Below are 12,759 nucleotides of genomic sequence, written 5' to 3' on the forward strand. Positions count from 1 at the left end.
AAATAAACTGGGTTAAAAAACATATTCATCCTAATAGAACATATATATTCAAATAGTATACAACCCGAAAGAAGCAAAACAAAAAATATTTATATCGATATCATTATTTAATAGAGAATTTTTAATTCGTACTCTACGGAGATTCAAATCCAGGTCTTCGGGTAAACGGCACCTATCGCCTTGCCTGCACACACGAGCACATATTCCCTCACGACCAAGCACACATCACCAAAAGGTGATGTTACTCAATCGGTGTTATATGCACTCGTGTGTAGCAGACACACTCGCATGATGACTAGTAATTAAATCTCATGTATCTACACAGTCATTCCGGATTCCTATGAAGCAATATATGAGAGAGAGACAGAGTATTACAAACAGTTAAATACGACTGCCTCGCACATTCCACAAGGTATCTTGGAGCTTTTTGACCCGCGATAAATCATAGAAACATACGATAATTCAAATGCAAAATACAGACAAAAATCCACAAATATTCTTCGTGTACTTTGTATCTTTACCGTTGTCACATATAAAATACATTTAGCGAACAAAGTTTAATTACATATTTTCATGGAAATAGCTATTGTACAACAGGATATAATTGAAATATATCCGAAGTGCATACGTATATTATCTCAATTGAAATTATACTTGCTCAAAGACATCCCTTATTCTCCAATGAATAAATCAATTTAACTATTAATTTCATAGATTTTTACACTCCAATGCAGTCAATTAAAGAAAATTTAAGTTTTTTAAATATGATAAATCATAAGGTAACAAAGACGTCGTTTTCATTATAGCCATCACACTAAGCTAATATATTAGCAAAACGTATAGATGCATTGTTAAAATACAATTTTCCGATGCGTCAAGTTTAAATTATTATTATTATTATAATACTCCTATATATTTTCCCAGGATTAGCTGACAATGCTTATGTTAGATTTATATTGATATTCCAGGAAATGTTTCACTAATAATTTACGGTAACTTTCTGTTTTGTGCAGACGATTCAACAGGTCAGGATGAAACATTTAATGGCTGTTCTCCAATGTCAACCTCTCATGCCATGCATGAAACTCTAGTACTTATCAGTACATGGTTAGTATTATTAGACTGATAATGCCTGTTGTTGGCAGTTATGTGTGTACTGACCAATGAAAAACAATTAACAACATTTTGACACATACCTTCTACTTTATTTCAATGTTTCAAGGTTCTTACGTTCATTGCAAGGACTATGCGAAAACTGCAACTAAGTGATTATATATAAACTAACTTATATTTCATTATAGCTTAGTAAACATGTAAATCAAATACATATGTGGAAACTGTTACAATTTAATGTGAAGAACTAAGCCAAAACCTTACAATAATACTCGTATAGGGACAAAATAATACTATTTCAAACATTTATCATTGTAGCAATTTAGCAATCCAAAAATAAGAAATCAATTAGCATTCAATGTATGTTACATGTTTCATCTTACAAAGGAGGAATTTGTAATTTGATTTTATGTCGGTAAAATACAGCTAAATATATACATACATCAAAAGCCCATCAAAGGGAATCGCTGTCTATTCTCCAAAAGGAATTTCACGAAATTCAAGATAAGACCAATTTCTTCCTTTTAACTGCTGATTATTGAAACCATCTCTGATATCCCTCAGCAATAACAAGATTGTGAAACTAATTGTTGTGGCATATATATTGGATGTCACGTAAGCACCCTTTTTACTTAGTTGAAAGTAGATATCATCATAAGTCTTTTGTCGAAAATCTAATGCAATAATGATCATCCATTCCGAACGAGGAAGTAGTGCCGGCAAGCTCTTTAAAACAACCATTGTGGCAGCCATGTTTGATGTATGACTGGCACTATTTTCATGCAGGTCAAATTAAGTATCATAAGACGTATATATGCACAGACCTTGATTTACCCGTCCATTTGGAAGGAGTACACACAACAACAGTTTCCAAATAACCACCATGGTAGCCGTGTTCAGGGTTGCTCGTTTTGATTTACCACCAAATAGACATCATAACAAGACTTTAATTAAAACCTTCATGTCGATGTGATATTCCATTCAGAAGTCATAATGATAGCACTCTTTTCATCATGGCCGCAGTATGGTGGCTGTAGTCTATTTCATATCAACGCCATTTTCATTTAAGACCAACAGGACATCATACGAAGTCTACTGGTGGAAACCGTACTATGCTATCAATTTCTGTTCAGAAACAAACTGCTATAATAACATCTTCAGGATGGCCTCCGTAGCGGCCATATTAAGCGTAACCATTTGTACTAAGAATCAAGCAGACATCGTACAAAGTATTGTAGTGAAAACCCCAATTTGAAATTCAGGAGGAAAAGCAAAATAAATAGTTACATGAAAACCGCTCTTGCGGCAATACTGGATAGCCGAACAGCACCATTTTCATTAAACCAGGGGTTAAATGTTTGTATCAAGTTACATGGATATATATATATATATATATATATATATATATATATATATATATATATATATATATATATATATATATATATATATATATATATATATATTCATATTATATTACGTTTTGCAGGATAACAAATTTGTACTAAATGACGTATGGACTACGGACAACAGACATCCCCATCAGCTCTCCTATTCTAAACCTACAAAATTTAAAAGTCTATATCTGATAGAATCAATATATGCATTTTAACAAACAAAAGAAATGTTGTACACTCCATCATTTTTAGCAATGGTATAGGTCATACAGGTTATGTCAGCTTCATGACTGGCTATTTCAGAAATGCTTCATGTTTTAGAATGTGAACAGACATACAATGAAATGAAGATTAGTCATTTGATTTCGACTATTATAATTCCATATTCCTTGGAAAGTCTTTATTTACACCCACCCACTCCCAACAATATATTGTAAAATCAATATTAAATTAGATGGACATGTTTAGAAAATATTGCCCTAAATGGACAATGTCAGCCTAAGGTGTGATTCAGTACATACTGGTTGACGTCACAATGACATCTGAGTGTCGACCCAGTTTAGTACCTAGCCACCATCCGAAAACTCCATAGCGGTCAGTAATTTTCGTCTAAACGTTGTTCTTTAAAGGCATAACATTCAATAATTAGGACTGAATAGACTTTAATTAAACTATATAATATCAAATTTTAGAGCAACAATGAAATTTTTAAGATAAGTATATGTGTCAACCTGAAAACGTTGACAAACACTTTCAAATTTAAAACAGTCGCCGTTTCAAAACTTTGTTCACCACAAAAGGTAATGTCAGCATCATAGTATTAAAGCGCAGCATTGCAAAAGTAGCCGCTCAAGGGAGGGATACAAAATAATATGGCTTTTTGAGAGTGAAAGTATGTAGATCAAATGTTGCGAAGAGAAAGTCATGCCATGGCTGGATATGAGGGTTTTGCTCAAGAGAGGAAGCATTAATAACCATTAATTTTAATTTATTTACCTCTATATTTAGATAGTAATAAGAAATGTTTATAATAAATATCATAAATAAATAGAACTGAAAGGTGATAAAATTACAAGAATTGTATAAATCTCTGCTTTCAACAAGAAAATTAAATTTTTTAACAATACTCTTATGACACAAAGTGATTTAAAATAGAAGTGACATATCTCAACGTGCAAAATGTTATGCCTATTTTACAAATTAAAACCAAAGCAAAACGAGAACAAAATCACAACCTCTAGATAGTACTTTAAACATGCAAACCTTATTTTAAATAAAATAATGTTATCGGGCAATGAAATACGCATGAGAAATTTAGTAAAAATATTGTTTTTTCTTGGAGATAGGAATGCCAACTAACATAAAAGCAAACAACAGTCAGCCCTGATCAAAAATTAAAAATGGAATACAATAATACGTAATAGATACACACTCATGTAATATTAACATTATTAATAATGTAAGGAATTCATTATGATTTGAAGTCTACTCTGACTGCTGTTCAAAGATACTACGAAATTATATCATCTCGAGACAATGGGAATTATCTCTATAATTTGTATCATGTCCCGTCGTAATCCACTTCGGAATGACAAGTCTTTGGATTCCTGGCTTTCAGGCATACTGTAACGACTTGAAGCTAAATGTGAAATAAAGCGATAACTCTCTATTAAACTTGACTCACAAATGAGATATTATTCTCGAAATATACTCTGTATTTATTTAACTGTTGAGGGGAATTTTGAAAATTCGGCAACATATTAGCTCTTAAAGAATGGAAAGCTCCAAAAGGTTTCAGAAAATCTATTACATAGATGCTTGTTTAATTAATTACCTGCTAGTATTAACGGAAAACAGAAACAGTCAGTAACTCTAGGTATTATTACAGCTGTTAACGTTTAACTAACTACAACGTTATGTAAATATATTAACAAAAATATTAACATTACACCTAACTGAAAATGCAACCTAAAATATTGGTGTCCGTGAACTTCCTACTACCGCTTTACTTACATACCTTTCTATATTGGATGACCGCAATTCATACAGAAAATCTTCACTGAATTCCACATTTGACACTTTGGGCACTGTACATGAAAAAAAAAATATACGTTGATACGTGTCTTTTTAACTTAAAAATGCTTCAATGAAAACTTTAAAAAAACTTTTATTTGTTGTCACGAAGTATAAAATATATTTCTGCAGCGAAGAAAGAAAATGCAATGGCTTGTTCTTTCTTTTCCCGTCATTACAATGCAAAACAGTCTACAAAATATTTGTAATTATTAATGATATATTCGCCATTGCGTTTTAGATGACTGAAGGTTTGTTTTGCTACTTTTGTTTATATCTGAACATTGAGATTTTAACCATCATTAAATAATGAAAGGAAAGCATTTCCTTCGTCATCTTGTATACTCCATAATTTCTTTCTGTTCCACAGAGAATGACATTTCCTTCGGAGAAAGACAAATAACGTGATTAATTTGTACAAACATCGACATTATGGAATGGTTGGAAAGTTTATTTTGACAAATATACAGAAAGAAAAGGTACAAAATGTCTACAGCTTTCATTTAGGAAGTTGGAAATAACTAGTTCTAAACTTAAATTTATTTAATCAAGTGCGGTTAATCATTAGTGTTTCTTTAACATATACAAATATTTCTAGAGACGCAGTTAATATACAATTCACTCCATCTATTGAGATGCACTGAACCTATGCTCTGTATATACAATTATGGGAGATGTGGGCGGATCAAACTCGATTTTTATTCGTAAAATGTCAAAATTGTAGCTTGATAATTTCATAAATAGATAACACATTGCTCAGGTATGCAAAGGTTTTTAAAGGTATATGATTATTTTGTAAATTAATTGACCATCAAAGTTTCTAATGCTAAATGGGTAATTTTTTCATATATATATATATATATATATATATATATATATATATATATATATATATATATATATACGTGTGTATTTAATATTAAATGCTACATTCCCAAGCATGGTGTAGATACAAATGTTTTAATGCCTGTTTCGATGATAAACAATTTAGAGATCATAATGATACCATTAAGTGTCAGGTGTTCATTGCATTTTGATCAGCATTGACATTTATCTACACGAGCATTAGTAATCTTTAGACTTCAATGAAGGTCTTCTTTTGAAAGTTGTAGCACATTGAACCATAATATGTTCATATGAGAATTGTTTTGTTTGCTTTGCAAAACTGAGGTATTGCGCAATATTCAACAGAACCTAATTACTTATTTTGTTCAAATCAATGGCAAGAGATTAAAAACATGTGACCAGTTTGAGGTAACGATGACGTATTGCAAAAGTAATTGCTCTGATAACGTTATACTTTTTCCATTATTGCCAAGACACCTAATGTAATGCAGTTGAAAATATCCTCAGACACCCAAAAGAAACAGAAGATGATACGAAAGTGTGCTTCAGCAATTTCAGTATCTACACACTCATATCTTTGTGAACATACTAATCTGATATTCGTCGAAAATTGCCTTGTTTTACGAACATCGTTCCTGAGGTTACCTTCCAAATTTTACTTTCCTATATCAACACAATTTCCCCATTCACCTACCTCTTTCAGAATATTATGACATCCAAAAAGTACTCTATTCAGATCTTTGCCATGAAGAGTATATTTTAACACAATTGAGCACAGTTCCATATTTCACTTTTTCATTTACTTCACAGCAAATAATATAACCCAAAGTTTGCCACAGGAATTTGCACATGTTTCTTACTTTCAACTAAAGTGCTGCAATCATCATCTATATGTACTTATCTAAAGTCATAATGTATGTTCATCGAGAATGTAGGTACTTAGCGACTCCCATTAATATTCTATCAATCGTAAGAAACACTATGAATTTTGAGCATTTATTTCCAATATACTACTTCAATCTCCACTTTATTACGAATTATTGATATCTCAACTAATAACTTATCACAATCATAATTCTTGTACTTCACCACTTCGTTCAACCGCACGCTGCAGTGTTGGAATTATGGATTTTGTAATCGTGTCAGGGAAACATCGTGGTATTCAATGTCAAATGCTACTTTACCAAGCATGGTGTAAATACAAGTATTTTAGAGCCTGTTTTGAATGACAAACACGTTAGATCACAATGATACTTTCCAGCATCAGGTGTTCATTACATTTTGAACAGTATAGACAATTTTCCATAAAAGCATTAGAAATCTTTAAACTACAATGAAATATTTATTTAGAATTTTGTTGCTCAGTGTAACATAATCTCTTCATATGAGTAGCACATTGGTTGCTTTGGAAGATTTTGGTATTTTAGGAAACCAATCAGCACCTATCACCCATTTTGTTCAAACCAAAATCAAGAGATTAAAAGATGTAAACGATTTGAGTTTACGACGACGTAGTGCAAGGATGATCGCTCTATTTAAGTTATATGCTTTTACTGATATTGATATGATAACTCATTCACGCATCTGAAAACTACTTTTGATACCCAAACGTACCACAAGAAAATGATATGAAAGTGTGATTAAGCACCTTCAGTCTCTGCACTCTCAAGACTTTGTTTCACATCCTCATCGGATATTACTAAAAAGTTGGCATAACTTACGAGTATATTTCCTGAGGTTTCCTTTTCCATAACATTTCAAATTTAGTTTCTGGATACGAATACAAATTTTCGCATTCAAGTAACTCTTTTCTAGATATTATGACATCGAAAAGGTTGCTATATTTAGATTTTGGCTATGAAGAGAATATTTCGAGACAAAATATTCCATTTCCGTATCCAGCTTTTTCATTAACTTGACAGCAACTTACCTAACCCAAATCTTGCCACCTAAATAGGCAGATCTTTGTTCCATTCAGCTACACTATTGCAATCATCACCTACATTTACTTACTTAAAGTCAGAATGTATGTTTTCGAGAATGTAGATACTTACCTCCTGAAAGGAAAGAAAGATACAATTAATGCTCTATCAACCTTTAGCAACACTATTTAAAGCATTTATTTCTAATATACTACCTCAATCTCTAAATATTTACGAATTATATTTATCTCAAATAATAACTTATGATAATCATAATTGTTTTATTCAACCACTTGGCTGTGACACACAAAGGCCGTCTTGAAATTATGGATTTTGCAATCATGTCAGGCAAACCGTGTGTATTTAATATCAAATGCAACTATTCCAAGAATGGTTTATATACAACTATTTTAATGCCTGTTGTGATGATAAACACTTTAGAGATCATAATGATACCATTAAGTGTCAGGTGTTCATTGCATTTTGATGAGCATGGACATTTATCCACACGAGATTAGTAATTTTTAAATTACAATGAGGTTCTTAATTTGAAAATTATAGCCCAATGAAACACAATATTTTTATATGAGGACCACTTTCTTTGCTATCTTTAATTGAGGTACTTTACGAATTCCATCAGTACCTAATTACCTATTGTCTTCATATCTATGTCAAGAGACTGAAAACATGTTAACGGTTTGAGTTAACGATGACGTATTGCAAAAGTAATTGCTCTGTTTAAGTTATACTTTTTCTCATATTGCCAAGAAACCTGATGTCATGCATTTGAAAATATCCTCAGATACCCAAAAGTAACACAAGAAGATGATAGGAAAGTGTCCTCAAGCACTTTCAGTATCTCCACTCTCAAATCTTAGCCCACATACTAATTTGATACTCGTCGAAAATTACCTTGTCTTACGAGTTTGTTTCCTGAGGTTTCCTTTCCGCTTACCTTCCAAGTTTTATTTCCGTACAGGAATATACAATTCTCATTAACATGCCTATTTCTAGATTTCGTGACATTCCAAACTTTCCTAAATTTGAATCTTTCATATGAAGAGTATATTTCAAGACAAAATATTACAGTTCCATATTTCACTTTTTCATTTACTTCACACCAACGAAGATTACCCAAATCTTGCCACAGCAATTTCACGTTTGATCCGTTCAACTACAGTGCTGCAATCATCATCTACATGTACTTATTTCAAGTCACAATGTATGTTCATCGAGAATGTAGGTACTTAACGACTACTATTAATACTCTATCAATCGTACGCAACACTATCAATTTCGAGCACATATTTCCAATATACTACTTCAATCTCCACTTGATTACGAATTATCCATATCTCAAGTAATAACATGTACAATTCATCATTGTTTTACTTGACCACTTCGCTGTAATGCACGCTGCCGTGTTGGAATTGTGCATTTTGTAATCGTGTCAAGGAAACCTCGTGTTATTCAATGTCAAATGCTACTTTCCCAAGCACGGTGTAAATACAAATATTTTAGAGCCTGCTTTTAATGACAAACACGTTAGAGCTCATAATGATACCGTCCAGCATCAGGTCTTCATTACATTCTGATCAGCATGTACATTCCTCCATACGAGAATTAGTAATCTTTAAACTGCAATGAAGTTCTTATTTTGAATCGTGTTGCCCATTGTTTCGTAATCTCTTCATATGAGTATCGCGTTGTTTGCTTTGGAAGATTTTGCTATTTTACTAAATCCATCAGTACCTATTACCCATTTTGTTCATACCAATCTTAAGAGATTAAAAGATGTAAACGATTTGAGTTTACGACGACGTAGTGCAAGGATAATCGCTCTATTTAAGTTATATCCTTTTACAACTATTGCCATGATAACTCATTCACGCATCTGAAAACTACTTTTATACCCAAACGTACCACAAGAAAATGATATGAAAGTGTGATTAAGCACCTTCAGTCTCTGCATTCTCAAGTCCTTCTTTCACATCCTCATCTAATATTAGTCAAACATTGGCAGGACTTACGAAAATATTTCCTGAGGTTTCCTTTTCCATAACATTTCAAATTTAGTTTCTGGATACAAATACAAATTTTTGCATTCAAGTAACTCTTTTCTAGATATTATGACATCGAAAAAGTTGCTATATTTAGGTTTTGGCTATGAAGAGTATATTTCGAGACAAAATATTCCATTTCCGTCTCTAGCTTTTTCATTAACTTGACAGCAATTTACCTAACCCAAATCTTGCCACCTAAATAGGCACATCTTTGTTCCATTCAGCTACACTATTGCAATCATCACCTACATTTACTTACTTAAAGTCAGAATGTATGTTTTCGAGAATGTAGATACTTACGTGCTGAAAGGAAAGAAAGATACAATTAGTGCTCTATCAACCTTTAGAAACACTATTTAAAGCATTTATTTCTAATATACTACCTCAATCTCTAAATATTGACGAATTATATTTATCTCAAATAATAACTTAAAATAATCATAATTGTTTTACTCAACCACTTGGCTGCGACGCACACTGCCGTCTTGAAATTATGGATTGTGCAATCATCTCAGGCGAAACGTGTGTATTTAACATCAAATGCAACTATTGTAAGCATGGTGTATAGACAACTATTTTAATGCCTGTTGTGATGATAAACACTTTAGAGATCATAATGATACAATAAAGTGTCAGGTGTTCATTCTATTTTAATCAGCATGGATATTTATCCACACGAGATTAGTAATCTTTAAACTGCAATGAGGTTCTTAATTTGAAATTATAGCCCACTGAATCACAATATTTTTATATGAGGACCACTTTCTTTGCTATCTTTAATTGAGGTATTTTACGAATTCCATCAGTACCTAATTACCTATTGTCTTCATATCTATATCAAGAGACTGAAAACATGTTAACGGTTTGAGTTAACGATGACGTATTGCAAAAGTAATTGCTCTGTTTAAGTTATACTTTTTCTCATATTGCCAAGAAACCTGATGCCATGCATTTGAAAATATCCTCAGATACCCAAAAGTAACACAAGAAGATGATAGGAAAGTGTCCTTAAGCACTTTCAGTATCTCCACTCTCAAATCATAGCCCACATCCTAATTTGATAATCGTCGAAATTGCCTTGTCTTACGAGTTTGTTTCCTGAGGTTTCCTTTCCGCTTACCTTCCAAGTTTTATTTCCGTACAGGAATATACAATTCTCATTAACATGCCTATTTCTAGATTTCGTGACATTCCAAACTTTCCTCCATTTGAATCTTTCATATGAAGAGTATATTTCAAGACAAAATAGTACTGTTCCATATTTCACTTTTTCATTTACTTCACACCAACGAAGATTACCCAGATCTTGCCACAGCAATTTTACATGTTTCTTCCATTCAACTAAAGTGCTACAATCATCATCTACATGTACTTATTTCAAGTCACAATGTATGTTCATCGAGAATGTAGGTACTTAACGACTACTATTAATACTCTATCAATCGTACGCAACACTATCAATTTCGAGCACATATTTCCAATATACTACTTCAATCTCCACTTGATTACGAATTATCCATATCTCAAGTAATAACATGTACTATTCATCATTAACACTTCGTTGTAATGCACGCTGCCGTGTTGGAATTGTGCATTTTGTAATCGTGTCAAGGAAACCTCGTGTTATTCAATGTCAAATGCTACTTTCCCAAGCACGGTGTAAATACAAATATTTTAGAGCCTGCTTTTAATGACAAACACGTTAGAGCTCATAATGATACCGTCCAGCATCAGGTCTTCATTACATTCTGATCAGCATGTACATTCCTCCATACGAGAATTAGTAATCTTTAAACTGCAATGAAGTTCTTATTTTGAATCTTGTCGCCCATTGTTTCGTAATCTCTTCATATGAGTATCGCGTTGTTTGCTTTGGAAGATTTTGCTATTTTACTAAATCCATCAGTACCTGTTACGCATTTTGTTCATACCAATCTTAAGAGATTAAAAGATGTAAACGATTTGAGTTTACGACGACGTAGTGCAAGGATAATCGCTCTATTTAAGTTATATCCTTTTACTGATTTTGCCATGATAATTCATTCACGCATCTGAAAACTACTTTTGATACCCAAATGTACCACAAGAAAATGATATGAAAGTGTGATTAAGCACCTTCAGTCTCTGCACTCTCAAGTCTTTCTTCCACATCCTTATCGAATATTAGTCAAACATTGGCAGGATTTACGAAAATATTTCCTGAGGTTTGCTTTTCCATAACATTTCAAATTTAGTTTCTGGATACGAATACAAATTTTTGCATTCAAGTAACTCTTTTCTAGACATTATGACATCGAAAAAGTTGCTATATTTAGGTTTTGGCTATGAAGAGTATGTTTCGAGACAAAATATTCCATACCTAACCTAAATGGTGCCATCTAAACAGGCACATCTTTGTTCCATTCAGCTACACTATTGCAATCATCACCTACATTTACTTACTTAAAGTCAGAATGTATGTTTTCGGGAATGTAGATACTTACCAACTGAAAGGAACTATTGTAACCATGGTGTATAGACAGGTGTTCATTACATTCTGATCAGCATGTACATTCCTCCATACGAGAATTAGTAATCTTTAAACTGCAATGAAGTTCTTATTTTGAATCTTCTTGCCCATTGTATCGTAATCTCTTCATATGAGTAGCGCGTTGTTTGCTTTGGAAGATTTTGGTATTTTACTAAATCCATCAGTACCTATTAGGCATTTTGTTCATACCAATCTTAAGAGATTAAAAGATGTAAACGATCTGAGTTTACGACGACGTACTGCAAGGATAATCGCTCTATTTAAGTTACATCATTTGACAACTATTGCCATGATAACTCATTCACGCATCTGAAAACTACTTTTGATACCCAAACTTACCACAAGAAAATGATACGAAAGTGTGATTAAGCACCTTCAGTCTCTGCACTCTCAAGTCTTTGTTTCACATCCTCATCAGATATTAGTCAAACATAGGCATGACTTACGAGTATATTTCCTGAGGTTTCCTTTTCCATAACATTTCAAATTTAGTTTCTGGATACGGATACAAATTTTCGCATTCAAGTAACTCTTTTCTAGATATTATGACATCGAAAAAGTTGCTATATTTAGGTTTTGGCTGTGAAGAGTATATTTCGAGACAAAATATTCCATTTCCGTCTCTAGCTTTTTCATTCACTTGACAGCAACTTACCTAACCCAAATCGTGCCACCTAAATAGGCAGATCTTTGTTCCATTCAGCTACACTATTGCAATCATCACCTACATTTACTTACTTAAAGTCAGAATGTATGTTTTCGAGAATGTAGATACTTACGTGCTGAAAGGAAAGAAAGATACAATCAGTGCTCTA

The 12,759-nt window shown here is 32.6% G+C and overlaps 1 long non-coding RNA gene across 1 annotated transcript; it reads right to left on the reverse strand.

Moving 5' to 3' along the window:
- Positions 1-1,183: 1,183 nt before the first annotated feature.
- On the reverse strand, positions 1,184-12,052 carry LOC149783697 (uncharacterized). Its single transcript, XR_016413658.1, has 2 exons — positions 4,528-12,052; positions 1,184-4,149 (listed from the first exon to the last, which is right to left on the reverse strand). It is a non-coding gene; the product is annotated as an uncharacterized LOC149783697 (long non-coding RNA).
- Between the last annotated feature and the right edge of the window lie 707 nt (positions 12,053-12,759).

The sequence above is a fragment of the Sinohyriopsis cumingii genome, chromosome 14 (genome assembly GCF_028554795.1).
Source record: "Sinohyriopsis cumingii isolate HCF-2022 chromosome 14, ASM2855479v2, whole genome shotgun sequence".
NCBI classification, from domain to species: Eukaryota; Metazoa; Mollusca; class Bivalvia; order Unionida; family Unionidae; genus Sinohyriopsis; species Sinohyriopsis cumingii.